Genomic DNA, 18,562 nt, shown 5'->3' on the forward strand with positions numbered 1-18,562 from the left:
ACACCGGAGTCTACATAAGATCAAACCCTGTCTGTGTGAGTTAAGCATGCTTACCAAAAGAGGCAGGGGGCGTGTTTTGGTTCTACTGTTCATCTAAGAAAAAAAGGACAAAAATATCAGTTAAATGATGAGCATATAATCGGCAAATTACACAAATCTCCGTTCAAAATTCAGACTCAGCGGCTGGAATCCCATTCACACCAAGTTTTGATGAAGCCCCATTGAGTCCAGCGGGATTTGTTTCCAAGTAGACACCCATGGGCTGCAAAGTTGCAATCCGGTGTGCATTTACTCAGAAGTCAACCACCCTGAAAGGGATTTATGTGGGGCTGTGCTGCCAGAAGGCTGCAGCCCGTCCCGTGTACTGTACCCTTATTCATGAAGAATCCCCATTGAATTCAGTGGGCTCTGAATCAGAGTAGTCATCCCTGGAAGTGGGCTGCAAAAAAAGGCTTCGACCCTGTGTGCACTTACTTGGGAGCAAACCCCCATCGAACTCAATGGGGTTTGCTTTTGCGTAGGTGTGGATGGGTGTATCAGCTGGATTCAATTCAGCAGACTTTTTTTTATACGTGGTGTGTGCGCGCGTTTGTGCGTTTTAACTGGCCTCCCGGCAGCAAAGGGTGCTTTAAGCCTGGGGACATACTAAACGAACCTTTTCGCCAAGATGCAGCGAGGCGCTCTGTGTGTGCGAGACACAGGCGCGCGCTCTCTCTCGCGCGCGCATACACACAAATACACTCATCGCAGACCGAGAGGAAGGCAAAGAGGCGCGCACAGCCACTCAGAGGCGGCGAGCGAGAGGGACCCGGGAAGGCATTGGCGGAGAAATCGCAGTCGGGAGAGCATCACCAACCAGAGGTGGTCTTTCCACCTATTTCCCAATATCATCCAAATCTGAAAAAAGGCGAGAAAAGAGCACAGGAGAGGCGGCGAGGAGAAAGAGAGAGGAAGCGAGCGAGCGGGAGATCAACGCTGCCAGGCTGTCTAGATCGCCGAGCCCTCAAAGTGCTGGGGAAATCACTCGGCTTGTGGAGAAGGGATGCTATGATTTTTATTTTTTTATTTTTTACCTGGGTTTCGCAGCCGTGAAATCTCCAGATCTGATCCTCGCCTCTCTCTCGTTTTCTCTTTTTGAGGGGGAGGAAATGAAAGAATAAAGATCTTTCGAAGAAACTCCTGGCACCAAAGACCTTAAGGGACTGAGAAGACCAGCTCTGGCCAAAAGAGGCTGGACATCCCCAAACTGAAGAGCAGGCGAAAGGAGAGAGGCAGAAGAGGCAGTGTGAGAACTGGGGTAAGTGTCAACCTCTCTCCCTCCCTCCTCTCCACATCCATCCATCCCTTCGTGATTTCTCTCTGGCTGTAGTAGTTTATGAATGGCCTCTGGGCTGATTTTGGACTGTTCTGAAGGGGAGGGTTTTTTTTTCCTGGGTTCGCGTCTTGCTGTCACTCCCCTTCCTCTTGCCCATTCTTAAGCCAATGGGTCGGTTTTGCCCATCGGGTAGTCTTGGCTGAGAAGAAGGATTTGCTTCTTTTTGGACAAAGTTCAGGCTGGAAGGAGAGCGGCTGGCTGGCTGGCATTGCAGCTGAAATATCCCCAGGACTGAACGGTGAAAAGAGAGGCAGCAGGAGAATGTGAGGAAAGGGCTCCTTTTGCTGACTGCAGTTTGCTGCCTTACAAAACAAGGAGGCATGTCTAAAGTTCCCGGGCTTTGGAGATTTCCTGGCACCGAGGTTGGCAAAAAAAAAAAAAACCCCACAGATAAAATGCATCAGAAAGCCAAACGTTTCAGTGGCTCTGGCAGGAAGCAATGTGTGCCACTGCGACTTGTGTAGAAGTTCAGGATGGGGTTTGGCTTGGCAATAAGGCAGTCTCCTCCTGAGTCAGTGAAGGAGAGGATTAAAAGGTGATCCGAAAAAGATCGACATTTTGGGGGGGGGGGGAGGGCAGAGTTAGGCAAAGCTGGAATTATCTAAAAATGCACAGATTCTATTCTGCGAGGCAGTGGCTAAGAGGATGAGCGTGGACTGTTCACAGTTGGCTGAAAGAAGAGTTGAGAATGTGTTTTTTTATGGTGTTACAGCTAAATATAGTAAGTCTCACCCTTATCTGTGGAGAAATCAACATGGGCTTGTTTTGGCCAGTTCTGTCTATTCAAATCATAATCCGCTTCTTCTCCTTGAGCATAGAACTTGTGCAGTTGCCAACATCATCTATATTATATTTTAAAATGACACATAATGTGTGATTGTCACTTCAAAGTTTTCTCACTTGGGTAAACTTCCTGAAATTTTACACTGTGATGAATGACAGCATGCAAGTAATGTTCTTTTTGTCTGTCATTCCCCTTCTCTCACACACATATGCAATATTATCTACAAAAGAGATCTTAAGACCCTACAAGAAAACTTTAAAGCAAACTGAAATCTCTCCAACACACTTTCCCTTAACAACCTTAACTAACAAAGCGCATGGATCTGTTTTGTATTTTTTGAGATGGAGATTATTATTATTTTAATAAAAAGAAATCAGGATAAGTAATTGAATGGTATTTGAGTATCATTTTGGAATTTCAAGAGAAATCTGGAATTATTTGAGTCAAGGTGCATCACTGCCAGCTGATGAAAGTACATCTGGAATGTTTGTAAGGGGAAAAGCAGTTAGGAAGTGATTTTAAATTGGGAAATGGTTGATAGAGAATTGAGTGGAAAATAGCCATCAGAAACAGAGAAGTAGGACCCCAACACGTGCTCATGCTCAACAATGCAATGTCTTGGAGATGCTTTTTATATTAAAAAAAATACTTGGGGGTTCATTACATGTATATGCATGTAACATGTAGTTTGCCCAGATGTCCTGTGAACATTAGTGGAATGAGAAATATTTAGCCTCTTTTATACATGTATTAGTGGAATTTTTTTTTTTGGTTCTTGCTTCAGAGTCATGCTCATTGTTATTCCTTAAGCGTTTCTCTCTGGGTTTATTGTTCACCTGTGAGAGGCTGAACAAACTTCTGAAGATGTGCGGGAGTTGAACGCACATATTTTAAAACAGCAGAAGTTCAAAATGTGTAGGAAATATGATTGATATGTGAACAAAGAATGTTCCAAAGCGGGGGAGAGGAATCAAATTCTCGAACATCCAGGCTCTATCTACCAAATTCAATTGAGCTATGTGGTTGGGTAAGCACCATCATAAAAGTTATGATAGTTAAGAGCACAGGGATTGGAGGTCTTGCCAGAACTGGGGAGGGGGGGAGAAATCCTCCAAAACCAAAAAATCGAAGAACAGGAAATATCTGCTAATTGCCTCAATATGTGCAACTCTTGTACCCGTACAATAAATGCTTTTGGAGCATGGGCTACAAGTGGCAATGACTGCTCAGGAGTATTAATATATTGTGATGCTTACAGGGTGAATGTCTTTGGTCTTGCAAATTGTTTCATCCAGATGTGAGTGAATCCACAGCGCTGAATCCATTTGCTTATTTCTATAGCTGCATCAGTGTTGCATGGTGAGGGTCATCTAAGGTGGGGAACGGTTCCTGCCCCAAGCAACTAGCAGTCTGTGACTTCACAGTGGAGGAAGGGGATCGAAGGGCAGGGAGGCAGAGGAGAGACAAGAGCAATAAAGGATCAATACGAGCACATGCTGCTAGATGAACCATTTCGGCTGGGTGGTGTATCATTTGGGATTAGATGATTTCCATGCCCCTTCAATATGTGAGTATATTATATATCAGGTCTGGGTAGCCAACATCTTGAAAGGCAGTCCTTACTTTCTGTACCCACTGAAGTAAAAGAGCAGAAGCACAAGGGAGGATACGGAGAGGTTGAGCAGAACATCTGAGTGGCAAGTTGGGGAGACCTGGTGTGAGACCTAAAGACTCGAGTTGTCTTTCAACCCCTGTTTATTGTCCTTAAGTGGACATTTGTCTCTCCAATACACCCTTTATAAAGCCCAGCAGCTTCTGTGGTCCAACAGAGATGGCGTTCAAAACCCAAACTCATTTCCTGTTTAGCTGTGAAGTATTTCTTCATGCAATGCAGAAATGAATTTATGGAATTTGCTGCTCCTTCGTGAGCCACTACCATAGACAACTCTAAAAGGGGATTAGACAAATTCATGGAGGAGAAGTCTCTCAATGGCTTTTAGTCAGAATTACTGTACTTCCTCCAGAATCAGAGGCAACATGCCTCTGAAAACCAGTCACTGGGGTTAAGTGGCAGAAGGCTGTTGCCCTCATGCCTTACTTTTGGGTTTTCTAGAGGTATTTGGCTGGTTCCTGTGGCAGCCATCCCAGCCAATCTCTACAGACCTTTGCTCTGAGTCAGCAAAGGTTTCCTCATGCTTTTGTTAATGTCCGTATCAATGCGGCAGCTTCAAATATGCATTTATTAGGTTTCTGTACTGCCCTTCCTCGCGATGGAGTCCATCTGAAGAATTATCGGTGTACGAGAAACATCTGTGTATGAAAAACATGAAAACCGCATGTAGATCCTAATGGGGGACAATTGCACACATGTCTGGTTTATTGCAAGTACCTGGATTTTGGTACATGCAGTAATTTGGTACATGCAAGGAGCCACATGCACAATTGCAGTCACCAGATATGCAATTTCCTGGAGACTTGGTTTCAGGGTTTCCATTTAGGAAATCCACAAAGTGCTTATAGCTAGCACCCCTTTCTTATTTTACAGGGCCAGAGTGAGGATTAAATAGCATGTAAACTTCTTTTAACTTGTCCTGAAACTTTATGTAATGTCGTGCACAAATGGCCTCTCAAGATCCCCCACCATATTTTTGTGGAATAAAAATCGGGCTGGGTGTGTGTGGAGAGAAAGTTATCATATTTTTCCTCCGAGAGGAAGAGAAATTTTCTGTCAGTTTCTCAGGGGTGTGGCTTACTGGTGGTGGTGGTAGTAGCATGACTCGCCCCCTTCAGTTTTTTAAAATTTCTGTTTTGCTGCCCCTGCAAGTTTCAGCTACCTTGGCAGTTTGGCCGCCATTTTGTTTCAACTGCAGCACCCTGAATCTAACATCCAACAGTGCAAATGGTATTGTGGGAATAATAATAATAATAATAATAATAATAATAATAATAATAATAAATTATTATTTGTACGCCACCCATCTGAATGGGTTGCCCCAGCCACTCTGGACGGCTTCCAACAAATATAATTTTTTAATGTTTAAAACATTAAAAACTTCCCTATACAGGGACAATGCAATGGCATGGCAATCACACAAAACCACATTGGAATAGCAAAACAACACAGTGACGTTTAAACAGTGGTCCATCGCTTCTAGTTATCTTTCCAGTTATGAAGTCTTAAAGGTAGGTAAATATGCAAAAGGAGTAATTCTTTAATAAACAAAACAAAAAATGAACCATGGCTGAGATAATATTTTAAAGTACAATACCTCTAGAAATCTGAACATCACAGATAAGATATTTTGGGGGTTTAGACAAAGATGTTCATTTGTGATTGATGTTCATATGGATTATTTCCAGAGCAAATGTTGTCAACCAAAATGAAATAAAATGCTGGAGAATATTGACAGAAAATTCTACAAAGTGGCTCTCATTTTTTTCTAGGGAAGAAAAATATCAGAAAATTTCTTTAAAAAAGCAGGGGTGGGGGGTTCTGATGAATTTATGTTAGGAACATGGCAGAAAAGAAATCTGCATGGAAGATAATAAAAAATCAGCCCTTGTGTTACTTTTCAAATTGGTGATTTAAATGGCGGACTTCTTAAAGAGAAAAAAAAATGCCATGGAAATGCTAAGTAATAGTTAAAAAAGAGAGAGTGCCCTACCATTTGAAAGGGAGATAAGAAGGTTTTCACTAGAAAAGATAGCCTAACCTTTAAGAAAAGATCAAGGCACTCTCTGAGGATAGCTCAGATAAACATGATGCAGCTGTTAGGGTAATAGAAGCACTCATACAAAGTAGCAGGAACGAGTCGGCTGAGTAACATGAAGCACGCGGGATTTTGTCCGCACCCTAAAAGCAAGGTCAGGGCTCGTAGTTTGCTGGAGTCCACTGAATTAGTTGCTGACATAGGGAGCCTATTGGGGAATCGGCGGGTTTGATTTATGTGGTTTACAGAAAGAAAGAAAGAAAAAATCGCCCCGTTTGGTACTCCAAGAAAACTATTGATTCTGCAAAGGAAAGGTTGATTGCATTGGAACAGATTCAGGAGAGATCCAGGGACCAGCGGGGGTCAGCAAAGGGTAAAGAGTTCTGTGTAGAGATAAAAGCACACCTTTCTGTGTTGAAGCAGTCTAAAGATGCTGCCCTTTCGTTTAGTTTCCATGAACTAAAACCATCTTGTCAAGGGGCTATTTTGTTAAGGAGATAAAATGGAAACTTAGCCGCTGAAATTTGCTTGTGTGTGTGTGTGTGTCTTCAAGATGTTTCACTGACAAACCGAAAACAAACAAAAAAAAGGCATAAAGTCTTACTGTTTGCAAACATGCCATGCAAACAGGTGCATTAGTCGGGAAGCTGAGATTAGCTGCAGCGCCCTGTCATCTTGAGCCCCCCCCCCCCCCCCCAGTGCAAACCTGAATCTACTGCTAGCACATAATGTATGAAATGGTCCCTATTTAACTGGTATATTCCTAAAGACTTACAGCAAAGTTCTATGCATGTTTGCTCCAAGTCTCATTGACTTTCATGGGCTCTACTTCTAAATAGATGCATTGCACACACACTTGCGGATTTTACTTAAACACAGCAATTACACTTGCAATTTATTTATTTGGAAGTAAGTCCCGTGAAACTTTGGGTAAACATACACAGGACTTGGCTGTAACCTTATTTCATTCATTTCTGTGAGACTTACTTCTGAGTAATCGTGCATGGAATGAGGCTGCAAGGCTGCCTTCTTGAGCATGCTTACTTGGGAGTAAGTCTGGGACATACATGCAAGTCAAAATACTTAGGCTTGTGCATCTTCCGCAGAACTGATTTCTGAGTAAGCATGCATATTATTAGATTGCAAATTAGTCATTTTCACAGTTAATGTAAATCACTTATGGCCCTAATGTAGGCAGAGAAATGGATGATTTGTTAAGAAATCAAGGTGGTTGAGGTATCAAGCTTGCCTTGTATTTACTCAGAATTCTGGCTTTGTCAGTTTCCCTCAAATCCAAAATAACTCAAATCATACAAATTTACAGGTGAGAGCCAAACTTCATCATCCATCCAGCAAAAGAGTGAGAGAGAAAGAAAAGGAGAAAAAAAATGACCACATTTTAGGGGAAGTGCAAAATACGAAAATCTCTTTTGCTGCAGATGTGACCTTTTGACCTGGCACTCCCCAGTCAGAGCTTCTCAAGGCCAATACAGAAATGCCCCAGATGTCCCCCCAAAACAGTGGGGCATCTCTAAATGTTGCCCGCATTCCATTTCCCCAATACATATGTATCCCTCTGAATCATAACTGTGATGACCGACTTGTTATTTCCGACTGATGTTTTTCGTGCGTGTGCTAAAATAGTTCCTTGCTTCCAGCTTCCGAGAGCTTTTTCCATTCCTCCAAACGCACCGTATAATTTCCCACTGTTCCTTTGCACCCTCCATATGTTCAGGCAAACAGCTTGCATGTTACGTTTTCTGTCAGTTTCTGAAAAAGCCTAGATAACTCATGCCACTTCTTAGAGTTTAAAAATACAAACAACCCCTTGAAAGCTGCCAGGGTTGGAGCGGCTTGCATTTTTAATTCCTGCGTCTCTCGCAGTGTCCAGTTGGTTGCTGCTAGCTTTGTACGACTGCAGGGATTCTGGACATATGGCTGTTCTTCTTCTGTGAATACTTTCTCGAGCACTTTAGCAGGCTGATGTTATAAAAAGGGAAATAAAGCATATTCTTGCAGCTTCTCCTTTATGATAGGGAAGGGGGTTGATTGGAAGCCACAGGGGTCCCCGTATAATTTTATTCTCTGAGCATTTGGAATCGATAACTGTATGTTGGAGGCTGTTCCATTTTCAAATTACATCCTTAACACCCAATGACATGCATTTGTATTTTATGTAATATTGGTTATGGCAAGGGGGATATTTAAGCTGGAGTGCTTTCATTGAACATGCCCCTGTTCTTGTCTCATAAGCATTACTCACAATCTGTGTGCGCAAGTGTGACCAAGTTGTGTAGATTTAAACTCTGTTGCGGTTCAGAAAAATCTAATCAAATTATGAATAGCTCAGGGTACTGAACTGGGGAGGGTGCAAAACAAAGAATGGAAGATGTAAACTGTGGGGGAAGACTGAAGATAGTGGGCCAGCAGTAATGCAGGGAGGCACTGGGCAGTCGCAAAGCAAAGATGGGGATCTAGTCACCACCAATGCAGTGATTCCTTGATGTTGCCATTGCCTTGCTTTGACACATCTCTGTCCGACTGAGCACAATACTGCCACCGCTGGGATAGCATCAGCCCCGCACCCCACTGCTGTATTGGGCGCTCATAGAATCATAAAATTTTAGAGCTGGAAGGGGACCCTGAGGATCATCTAGTCCAACCCCCTGCTATGCAGGTACATGCAGTTGCCCCATATGGGGATCAAACCTGCAACCATGGCGTTATCAGCACCGCACTCTAACCGACTGAACTATCCATTCATTTGACAGTCGATCCTACGGCTTTCATAAGCTTTTATTTACAAGGGAAGTGTGTTCGAGAATTGGGATATTTCCTATTGAAGTCAGTGATGGGAGCAATAATCTAATACAGGCATAGGCAACCTCAGCCCGCTAGATGTTTTGGGACTACAACTCCCATGATCCCTAGCTAACAGGACCAGTGGTCAGGGATGATGGGAACGGTAGTCCCAAAACATCTGGAGGACCGAGGTTGCCTATGCCTGATCTAATATTAAATAATCTGTTACAGTGGTACCTCTGGTTAAGAACTTAATTCGTTCTGGAGGTCCGTTCTTAACCTGAAACTGTTCTTAACCTGAGGCATCACTTTAGCTAATGGGGCCTCCTGCTGCCACTGCGCCGCTGGAGCACGATTTCTGTTCTCATCCTGAAGCAAAGTTCTTAACCCAAGGTGCTATTTCTGGGTTAGTGGAGTCTGTAACCTGAAGCGTCTGTAATCTGAAGCGTTTGTAACCTGAGGTACCACTGTACTTGACTCAAATATTCAAGTGGTGGAACTGAGACCTGTCCCACATCACTGGTGAGGGAGACTATACCCGGTGCTTTTTTTTTCTTCTTCTAAAAAAATGCTTAGGGGTACTCTCATTTTGACTAAAACCCCCCCACATTTTATAGTTCAAATTGGGAAAAATAAATACAGTAAATGGACAAAAATACAAAGATTCACAAAATGTTTAGGGGTATGCATATCCCTGTGTCCCCCCTCCCCCAGGAAAAAAGCACTGACTATACCCAGTGGCGTAGCGTGGGGGGTGCAGGGGGGGCCAGCCGCACCGGGCGCAACATTGGGGGGGGCGAGCTCGCACTCGCAGCTCTCTGCCCCTACCTGGCTCACTCACTCTCTCTCACTGCAGTGCTGGCTGTGCGAATCCGATCCGAGTTGCCGGGTCGCCGCCCACTGTGGAGGGGGAGGGTGCCAGGCGTGCGTTGCAGTGTGGAGCAGAGAGAGATCGAAGGAAGGGACTATCTGGGGGAGGGACAGTGCAGCGGCCGCCCAGCGCAGCGCTGAGTGTGGGAGAGAACCACACCCGACCAGCCCAGGCAGCAGCAAGAAGAAGCTGGCAGCGGCGGCAGGTTAGGGGTTAGGGGCGCAAATTACTTGCCTTGCCCCGGGTTAGGGGGCGCAAATTACTTGCCTTGCCCCGGGTGCTGACAACCCATGCTATGCCGCTGACTATACCACATCATAATGCAAGTGTGTGTTACCAGCCCTCCATAGGTATACATGCCCCTTCTTCCATTCAGCCTTTAGGCTTTTCCCACCGTGTACCATGCCTAAGGTTATAGGTGGTCTTTTGGCCACTCACACAGGGATGAACAAGCAGAGATTACTGTACATCCAGTGGGGAAAGGAAATGGGCCCTGCACTCCTTTGGTTCCTAGGTGGGTGTTCTAGGGGCTATCGGAAGAACTAGATTTCCCTCTCTGAGGGCAGAGATGGAGAGAGACTTAAGTTGAACGCCAGTTGTTAGAAACTGCAGGAGGGGAGAGGTCTTGCTTAAGTCTTGCTTGCAGGCCTTCTGTGGTCATCAGGTTGGCCACTGTGAGAGAGCAATGCTGGATGAGATGGGCCATTTGTCTAAACCAGCAGGGCTTTTTAGATGTTTTTATGTTGGATTCCCCCTCACTGCACCACGGAAAGTCAAGCAACGTTTGTCCCTCCGATCTCAGAGCTCTGAAATCTATACGGTCAAAAAGCGGCAAGGACTGAACTGAAGCATCCATTGTCTTCCCAGTTCCCTGGAGCATTGGGAACAATGGGGAGGAAACAGCAGCAGCGGCAACACAACTTTTGCAGGCACACTCATCCCTTTGAGAACCACAAAAATGGATGTTAAGAAAAATAAAAGACCTGCTTGATATTAGAGTACAGTGGTACCTCGGGTTAAGTACGGTACTTAATTTGTTCCGGAGGTCCGTTCTTAACCTGAAACTGTTCTTAACCTGAAGCACCACTTTAGCTAATGGGGCCTCCTGCTGCTGCCACTGCGCCGCCGGAACACAATTTCTGTTCTCAACCTGAAGCAAAGTTCTTAACCTGAAGCACTATTTCTGGGTTAGCGGAGTCTGTAACCTGAAGTGTATGTAACCTGAAGCGTATGTAACCTGAGGTACTACGGTACAGGCAAAAAGGGTTATGAGCCTTTTCTCTCAGTTTCTTATTCCAAAACTTTTTTTTTTTTTAATGTTCACTCTTTTTCCAAATCCATGAAATCTTCCTTGTGAAATCCTTCCGAGTGATCTCATTTAATGTTGTCTTGTAAATCATTTAATATATCATTTTTGGAATTAATGTGAGTCTTCTGCCCCCCCCCCCCATCTTGCATAAAGTAAGTTCACTGCAACAATAACATAGAATAGTAATTTCTCTTTATTCTTTGGGAGAATCGTTCAGCTAGCTGAAGAAGGCTACACCTGGGTCTAACCGTACTCTCTTGTTCAAAAATCAGTTTGGACATTCTGTACGATTTCCTGCCAGTAGCTCCTCATAGTTGTATTGATGTACTGTTCTCCTCCGTCCCCACTTCTCCCTCCCCTAGCAATTCTTTAATTATTGATACATCCAATGGATGCTTTATATATATTGGATTCTATAAATATAGTGGAATTTGTGTCATATTGTTCAAAATAAAACTGAGTAAGGGGGAAACTAGAAAATGAGAAAGGAATGAACTTCCTCCATCAATTTCTAACCCCCCTCCCATTCACTTCTACCTGGCTTCCCCCACCCTGCCCTCACATCTACCTGGTCAGTGAGAGCTCAGCATATGGGAATCTGGTTGGCCGCTGTGAGAACAGGGTGCTGGACTACATGGGCTATTGGCCTGGTCAAGCCTATTGTTCTTTTGTTTACTTCTGTTCTGCCAAACCAGCTTCCATCCAGTTTGAAAACGTAAGTTATGGTTAAGCTGAGGTGTGTACATCTGAGACAGCTACTGCACATGCTCAGAGGACAGTGCATGAGAAGATGACAGCTTCCTTGAATGTGAGTTTGGGTCAATGCGTATTGGGTAAGACATTTCCACCACCTCTCTGGTGTGTACAGCAACATTAAAAAGTGCTTAAAATGCAGTGGGGAAAACAGAAATCGGATGGAATTAGCCACTCAGCCAATCCCTCCCTGACTGTAACTTACACAGAACCTCATTGTGTGGCGAGTCCCCCCCCCAGTGGAAACAAAGCCACATGACACAATTATTTAAGGTTAATGGGCTAAATATGGCCACAATTTTATTGGTTACAGGTAATGAGCGGTATTGGCTTAGGCATTGGTCCTAACCGACTATATCCAACTCCAGCCCGTCTGCTTGAAGTGCAGGAAGGTTTAACCACCAGTAGGGGGAGTCCTGCTGATGCACATCAACTAGGAACTCCCCTGGGGTCACCGCTAGGGGGTGTGCCTTAGGCCCTCACCTCCCTAGGCTTCGGACAGGGCCACGCCCCCCAGAATCCTATATTGGACTACCCTTCAATATGCGGGGCAGGTGATGGCACTTCCTCCCCTCTTCCATCTACAAAACAATACCAATACCAATGCCGAACCGCCAATACCCAGAAAGTTGTGATGATTTGCTATGAGGTAGGCAAAAACCAAGTGGCTGGTGCCAATTTGCCAAGTGGAAAAATTCCTACCAGGCTCCTCAACGGCGACCAACCGAGGTCCATAGCAAGGTCAAGGAACGAAAACCTTATAGGGTGGGAAACAGGAACAGCTGGTATGTGGGAAAAGAGGGAGATCCCCAGCCGTGCCTGCGTTTAAATCGGGCGGGCCATGCCCCCAGAGCCAGCCGATTGGCTGGTCAGTGGGTGACACGGCTGGGGATTCCCCCAATCGTGCGGGGGCTGGGCCATGACGCCCGCAATCTCACCTCCTCTGCAGGGAGGAAGTGGCTTTCCCTGCCCTTGCGGATCATCATATGATCCAGTTAGCAAACTCACCTTCTAACTTAGCTATTGCGTGGCTTGACCACATAAATTCATCCAAACAGGTAAGGAATTAACATCGCTTCAATTTCTTTCCATCCATAGCAGCAGAGCAATGAGCTTCAGTTCCTATTGTTTCCTGGGTGAAATGGGTTGTTAGCATGAGCATTCCAAAAGGGGCATGTTACTAGTTAAAAGGAGGAAAAAAATGAAAAAATGAGATTCTTTTTCTTCTTCCCCCAAGTAAAATGATAAAACACATTGTTCTTCTTGCATGGATATCTGTTTCAGAGAAAGATATTTTTTCTTTTGTAGAGAAGAAAAAGAAAACCCTCTTAGATGTAAGCCCCAATCTGCCTTCCTTATTCAAGACACACCAAAGTGTGTCATTCCTGCCCTCATTCTTCTCTCTGTCCCACCCCTTCATCTGAATCCTTCATACTGCGGTGGCAAGGCAGATAAAAGCCGCACCAATCACTGGAGAGACCCTTCGCTTCTGAACATTTGTGAGATCGCCCAATGCTCAGTAGAGTACTCCAACTTTCCTATTCTTATTGTGGATGTGATTGGGTGTGGATTTTTTTTTTTTTAAAGGAATGCTCATAGAAATCTATTCATTTCTCTCTCTGTCTTCCTCACTGACCTCGGCACTGCGGGAAATTATTTTAACTGCTAGCATCCAGAATGCCCTTCATCCTCAATGCAGTGATGCAATTTCATGCAGTGTTGTGAATCATATGCTCCTTGCGCTGCCGTTATATTCACCGCTTGCTTTCCGTGTTGCCGACATGGAGAAAAATGGTACAACAGTATCCCTGGATCCTCTGCTCTGACCCAGAAGAACTCCATGTTATTCTGCCTAGGGCCCATGTACCTATGGGACCGCCTCTCCTGGTATGCCCCGCGGAGGACCTTAAGGTCCACAAATGACAACATTTTGGAGGTCCCAGGTCGCAAGGTAGTTAGATTGGTCTCAACTAGGGCCAGGGCCTTTTCAGTACTAGCCACAACTTGGTGGAACACTCTGTCACAAGAGACTAGGGTGCTGTGGGACTTGACATCTTTCCACAGGGCCTGCAAGACAGAGCTGTTCCGCCTGGTCTTTGGTTTGGACTCAGTCTGACCCTTATGTTTCCCTCCCCTTATGGTTTTGATTTATGGGCTACTTTTAAAATGAGGCTGCATTTTAAATTGCATTTTAACCTGTATTTTAAATTGGTCCCCCCCCATTATGTTTTTTACTGTAATTTTACTGATGTTAGCCGCTCTGAGCCCGGCTGTGGTAGAAATAAAATAATAATAATAATAATAATAATAATAATAATAATAATGTTGTTGTTGTTGTTGTTGTTGTTGTAGAGCCAAATGTCCAGGGGAGCAGCACAAGAGACTCATGTGGCATGAGGCTACTGGCTAACCACGTAAACTGAGGGCAAGGAAAGCATCCATACTCTTGGACAGCTGCTGGACTCCTAGTGCCCTAAAATAGATGATTGGCATTTATATCTGCCCCCCCCCACACGCCATATTGTCTGGAAACCAACATTTTACTTCTCCACAATGCCCTGGGGCAATACTAATTGGGGACATTGTGGGATAGGGGTACCTTTACCTTTACCTTACCACCCTATACCCAGAAGTCTCGGGGCAATTAACAGAACAGAACCACAAAATACATAATCAAAATAAAAACAACAACCCAATAAACACCCCCCCCACACACACACACTCACCATGAAGTTAACGAAGTTTAAGCTTCAGGGACCCTAATTCTGGAGGTGTCCCAGAAGTGACTTTAATCCACATTGCTTGAAAAAAATAAATGGGCCTAGTAGACCCAATTTGAGCCACATGACTCAATTTGATTGTTTTTGTGTATATATTTCAACGATCTTAGAGTCTTAGAATCAGGAGCACAGATGTTGCCAAGGAGGAGTGTTGTGGTAAATTGTCTGCTCTGCTGTGGCTAATGTAACCCCCTCCCCTTTTAAACAGAGGTCAAGGTCCTAGGGGAAGAACAATGAGTTCACGAAAGTACTTACACATGTAAAATTTGTGGTGATACATTGTGGAACAACCCCATTTAAGAAGATAACAGTGGCTACCCAGTGGTGACTGGGAGCGGCCGCCGAGACCACATAACACCGGTCTTGAAAGACCTACATTGGCTCCCAGTACGTTTCCGAGCACAATTCAAAGAGTTGGTGCTGACCTTTAAAGCCCTAAATGGCCTCGGTCCAGTATACCTGAAGGAGCGTCTCCACCCCCATCATTCAGCCCAGACACTGAGGTCGAGCTCCGAGGGCCTTCTGGCGGTTCCCTCGCTGCGAGAAGCCAAGTTACAGGGAACCAGACAGAGGGCCTTCTCGGTAGTGGCACCCACCCTGTGGAATGCCCTCTCACCAGATGTCAAAGAGAAAAACAACTACCAGACTTTTAGAAGACATCTGAAGGCAGCCCTCTTTAGGGAAGCTTTTAATGCTTAACAGACTACTGTATTTTAATACTTTGTTGGAAGCTGCCCAGAGTGGCTGGGGAAACCCAGCCAGATGGGCGGGGTATAAATAATGCAGCATTATTATTATTATTATTATTATTATTATTATTATTATTATTATTATTATATCTTGTTGCTGGTTGTAAAGGGACCCCCAAAAATGGCTTCAGGGCCCCAAAACTGTAGGTCCACCACTGGCCCAACCAGAAGGCTCTGGGAAGCCCTTAAATTGATCATGAGCCACAACAGCCCTCTCCCTTGGGACATCCACACTATTGTACCCTTATTTGGCCTGAACCAAATCTTCCTTTTAAACAAACACTTAAAATATTCAGCTTTCTGAGAAGTATTCGTTAGATTTATTCATTCTAATGAAAGGCAGGTCTCTTCCTTTTTCGATCAAACTTGCAATCCATCAAAACCTTTAGCTTGAAAAAACACAAACGAGTAGTCTGCTTCTTTCTCCTCCTGCTGTTATCTGTCCAGGTGGGAGTTTATAACATTTGCAGATTTGCACATCTGATGTGCTGGAAGCTCCTGAATCTCCAGCCTTATGTTTTACAAGGGACCTCGAAGATTCTGACTTGAATCTATCCAACACTCGCCTCAGATGCAGCAGTCTTGGCAATGGGTGAATGATGCTGCTGAGACGCTTTGATCAACTAGCAGTGTTTAACAGATGACCACACTGTGCGGGGAATCATCGGTGGTGGGTTAGTGTCCCATCACACCCCACAGAAATGAATCTTCTGGCAGTCCCATGGCTAAGTCACACTAAACATGCTTACTCAGAACTAAGTACCGTTCAGTTAAATTGGACTTACTCCTGAGAGCCAGTATGGTGTAGTGGTTAAGAGCAGTGGACTCGTAATCTGGTGAACCAGGTTCGCTTCCCTGCTCCTCCACATGCAGCTGCTGGGTGACCTTGGGCCAGTCACACTTCTCTGAAGTCTCTCAGCCTCACTCACCTCACAGAGTGTTTGTTGTGGGGGAGGAAGGGAAAGGAGAATGTTAGCCACTTTGAGACTCTTTCGGGTAGTGATAAAGCGGGATATCAAATCCAAACTCTTCTTCGTCTCCTGGTGAAGTGGATCTAGGACTGCAGCTTTGAAGTGGATTGGAAAATGTGACTGTATTTTTATTTAGATTTTCCGTCATACAATTTAATTAAAAAAGAGAAATAGTACATAACAGAAAAGAAACATTAAATCATTATACATTAAATCATTATACAATATCCAAAAAGAAAAAAGAAAAAACATAAACAAAATAAAATAAACCCACCACCCTGTTTAACTTCCCTTCACCGCTACTCGTCTACTCTAGAATCAATTTTACCCTTATCATTGCATTCTGATTGTTTTTATTTTCTCTATATACATACATATGTCATTGATAATTTATTGTTTTGATGCATTTACATTGTTAATCTAAGCATATTAGCATGTCCTTTTTAGAGCAAAATTTTGTCATATAATCATCAAAGCATTGCCATTTGTTTTTTAGTTTTTGATTTGACTGCTATCATATGGATGTTGTTAATTTAGCCAATTTGAAATATTCATTTAATTTCAGAATCCATTCCTCCTTGGTAGGTAGTTCTTTAGCTTTCCATTTAGATGCTGTTACTATCCTGGCTGCGGTGGTCACATATAAGAATCCCCCCCCCCCCCGATTTAGGTATTTCTTTTCCTAAAAGGTCCGGTAGGTAAGCGTCTGGTTTTTCGGTTAATGGTTGTCATTCATCTGTCTCAGGAGACATTGGAGGACTGCATCTTTGGGGGTGAAGTCAAACTGCTGGGTGGTTGCCTGCCGTGGCTGGAGAGATTGATATGGGAGAGACATGTTTTGTTGCAGCTGGGGCAGATGAAGGTGTCTGCTGCTGCAGACGCACCATGGCGTTTCTTCTCTCTGTGCTCCTCCTGGTGGTCATTTCTCCTCCAGTCGCTGCTATGGATGCACAACTGGACTGCCTGTCTCCACACACTGCGATTGTCTACAAGGGATTCCCACATGACGGGACTGATTCAAGAATGGCAAATGTTTAAAAATGAAGCAAAAATAAATGGTGTGAATATTTTATCACGGATCTACTACATTGTATCTGTTAATAGGACTCATCTGTACTGTTGTTCAATGTGGAGAGTACAGTGGTGCCTCGCAAGACGAAAAGAATCTGTTCCGCGAGTCTCTTCGTCTAGCGGTTTTTTCGTCTTGCGAAGCAAGCCCATTGACGGCTTAGCGGATTAGCGCTATTAGCGGCTTTTAGCGGCTTTTAGCAGCTTATCGGCTTAGCGGATAAGCGGATAAGCGGCTTAGCGGCTTAGAAAAAGGGGGGGAAAGGGGGAAAAACCCGCAGGAACTCGCAAGACATTTTCATCTTGCAAAGCAAGCCCATAGGAAATTCGTTTTGCGAAGCACCTGCAAAACGGAAAACTCTTTCATCTAGCGAGTTTTCCATCTTGCGAGGCGTTCGTCTTGCGGGGCACCACTGTACTTCCATTAATTGTCTTCATATTACATCGTCCTCCAAATTACTGTCCTTGGAGGCTTTTAAGCATAGTTTGGATGGCCATCTGTCATGGATGCTTTAGTTTAGATTCCTGCGTTTTGCAGGGGGTTGGACTAGATGACCCTTGGGGTCCCTTCCAAATCTATGATTCTATTATTTTATTTCTATACTGCCTCTCCTAAGTTAAAACCTTTCAAGGGATGGGTTTGGCCCTGGGACACCCAGTTGCTGAGCCCTTGGGTACTAAATCTTGATGTTCAGAAGAGGGTGGGGAGTGCCAACTTTACAGCTTTCTATATACATTAAAAAAAAATCAAGTAACAAAACTACTGAGCCTGAACTACTGTTGAGGCTCTGATATTGACTGCCTTTGATATTAAAAGGGGCACTTTTTCAGACTTCAGAAATGTAGCAAATAAGAGATGTGTTTGTGTGTGCGTGGGCAGAGGCAAGATTCACCTGCAACATGGATCTTACATTTTATTTTGGTTGGTTTTCAATACTTTTCTCTCTCCCCCCCCCCCCCGCCCCTGCAAAATGAAAGAAGTGACTGTAACGGAAATGCAGAATCTTTTTGAGAAAAGAACGGCAGCAAACCCATGGTAAACTATGCAAATAAGTTAGACATGGAAGGAGCATATTGTAGATCAATGTTTGTGTTAGACAGCTGAAATACGTAGAATGTGTGCGGATAGGGATGAGGGAAATTCTTAGCAAACTCTTAAAGGTTTGATCCTGGCTATATTGCACAGTGCAAAAAGTGTGCATTCTAACAACATCTGGTGCAGTGCCTTTCTATCGTTAATAAGCAACACAGGTCCGATGATTCCCTTTTTACAGCAAAGGGATTTCTTGGCAAGCACAGCTATTGCATGGGCTCATTGAACTGCTTCCAATAATTGTCACTCAAAGTGTAAGCACCACAAGACACCCACAGGTATGGGTGCTCCTGAGTA

The 18,562-nt window shown here is 44.2% G+C and overlaps 1 protein-coding gene across 3 annotated transcripts in view; it reads left to right on the forward strand.

Moving 5' to 3' along the window:
- The first annotated feature begins 745 nt into the window (after nucleotides 1–745).
- The window catches only part of CNTN5 (contactin 5), a 689,184-nt gene continuing 671,367 nt past the window's right edge, over nucleotides 746–18,562 (forward strand). For all 3 annotated transcript variants that reach the window (XM_081860152.1, XM_081860151.1, XM_081860153.1), the window contains exon 1: nucleotides 746–1,297. The gene's annotated coding sequence lies outside the window, so the exon portion shown is untranslated. The remainder of the gene's footprint in view (nucleotides 1,298–18,562) is intronic.

Source organism: Podarcis erhardii (genome assembly GCF_964252035.2).
Source record: "Podarcis erhardii genome assembly, chromosome: 4".
Classification (NCBI taxonomy): Eukaryota; Metazoa; Chordata; class Lepidosauria; order Squamata; family Lacertidae; genus Podarcis; species Podarcis erhardii.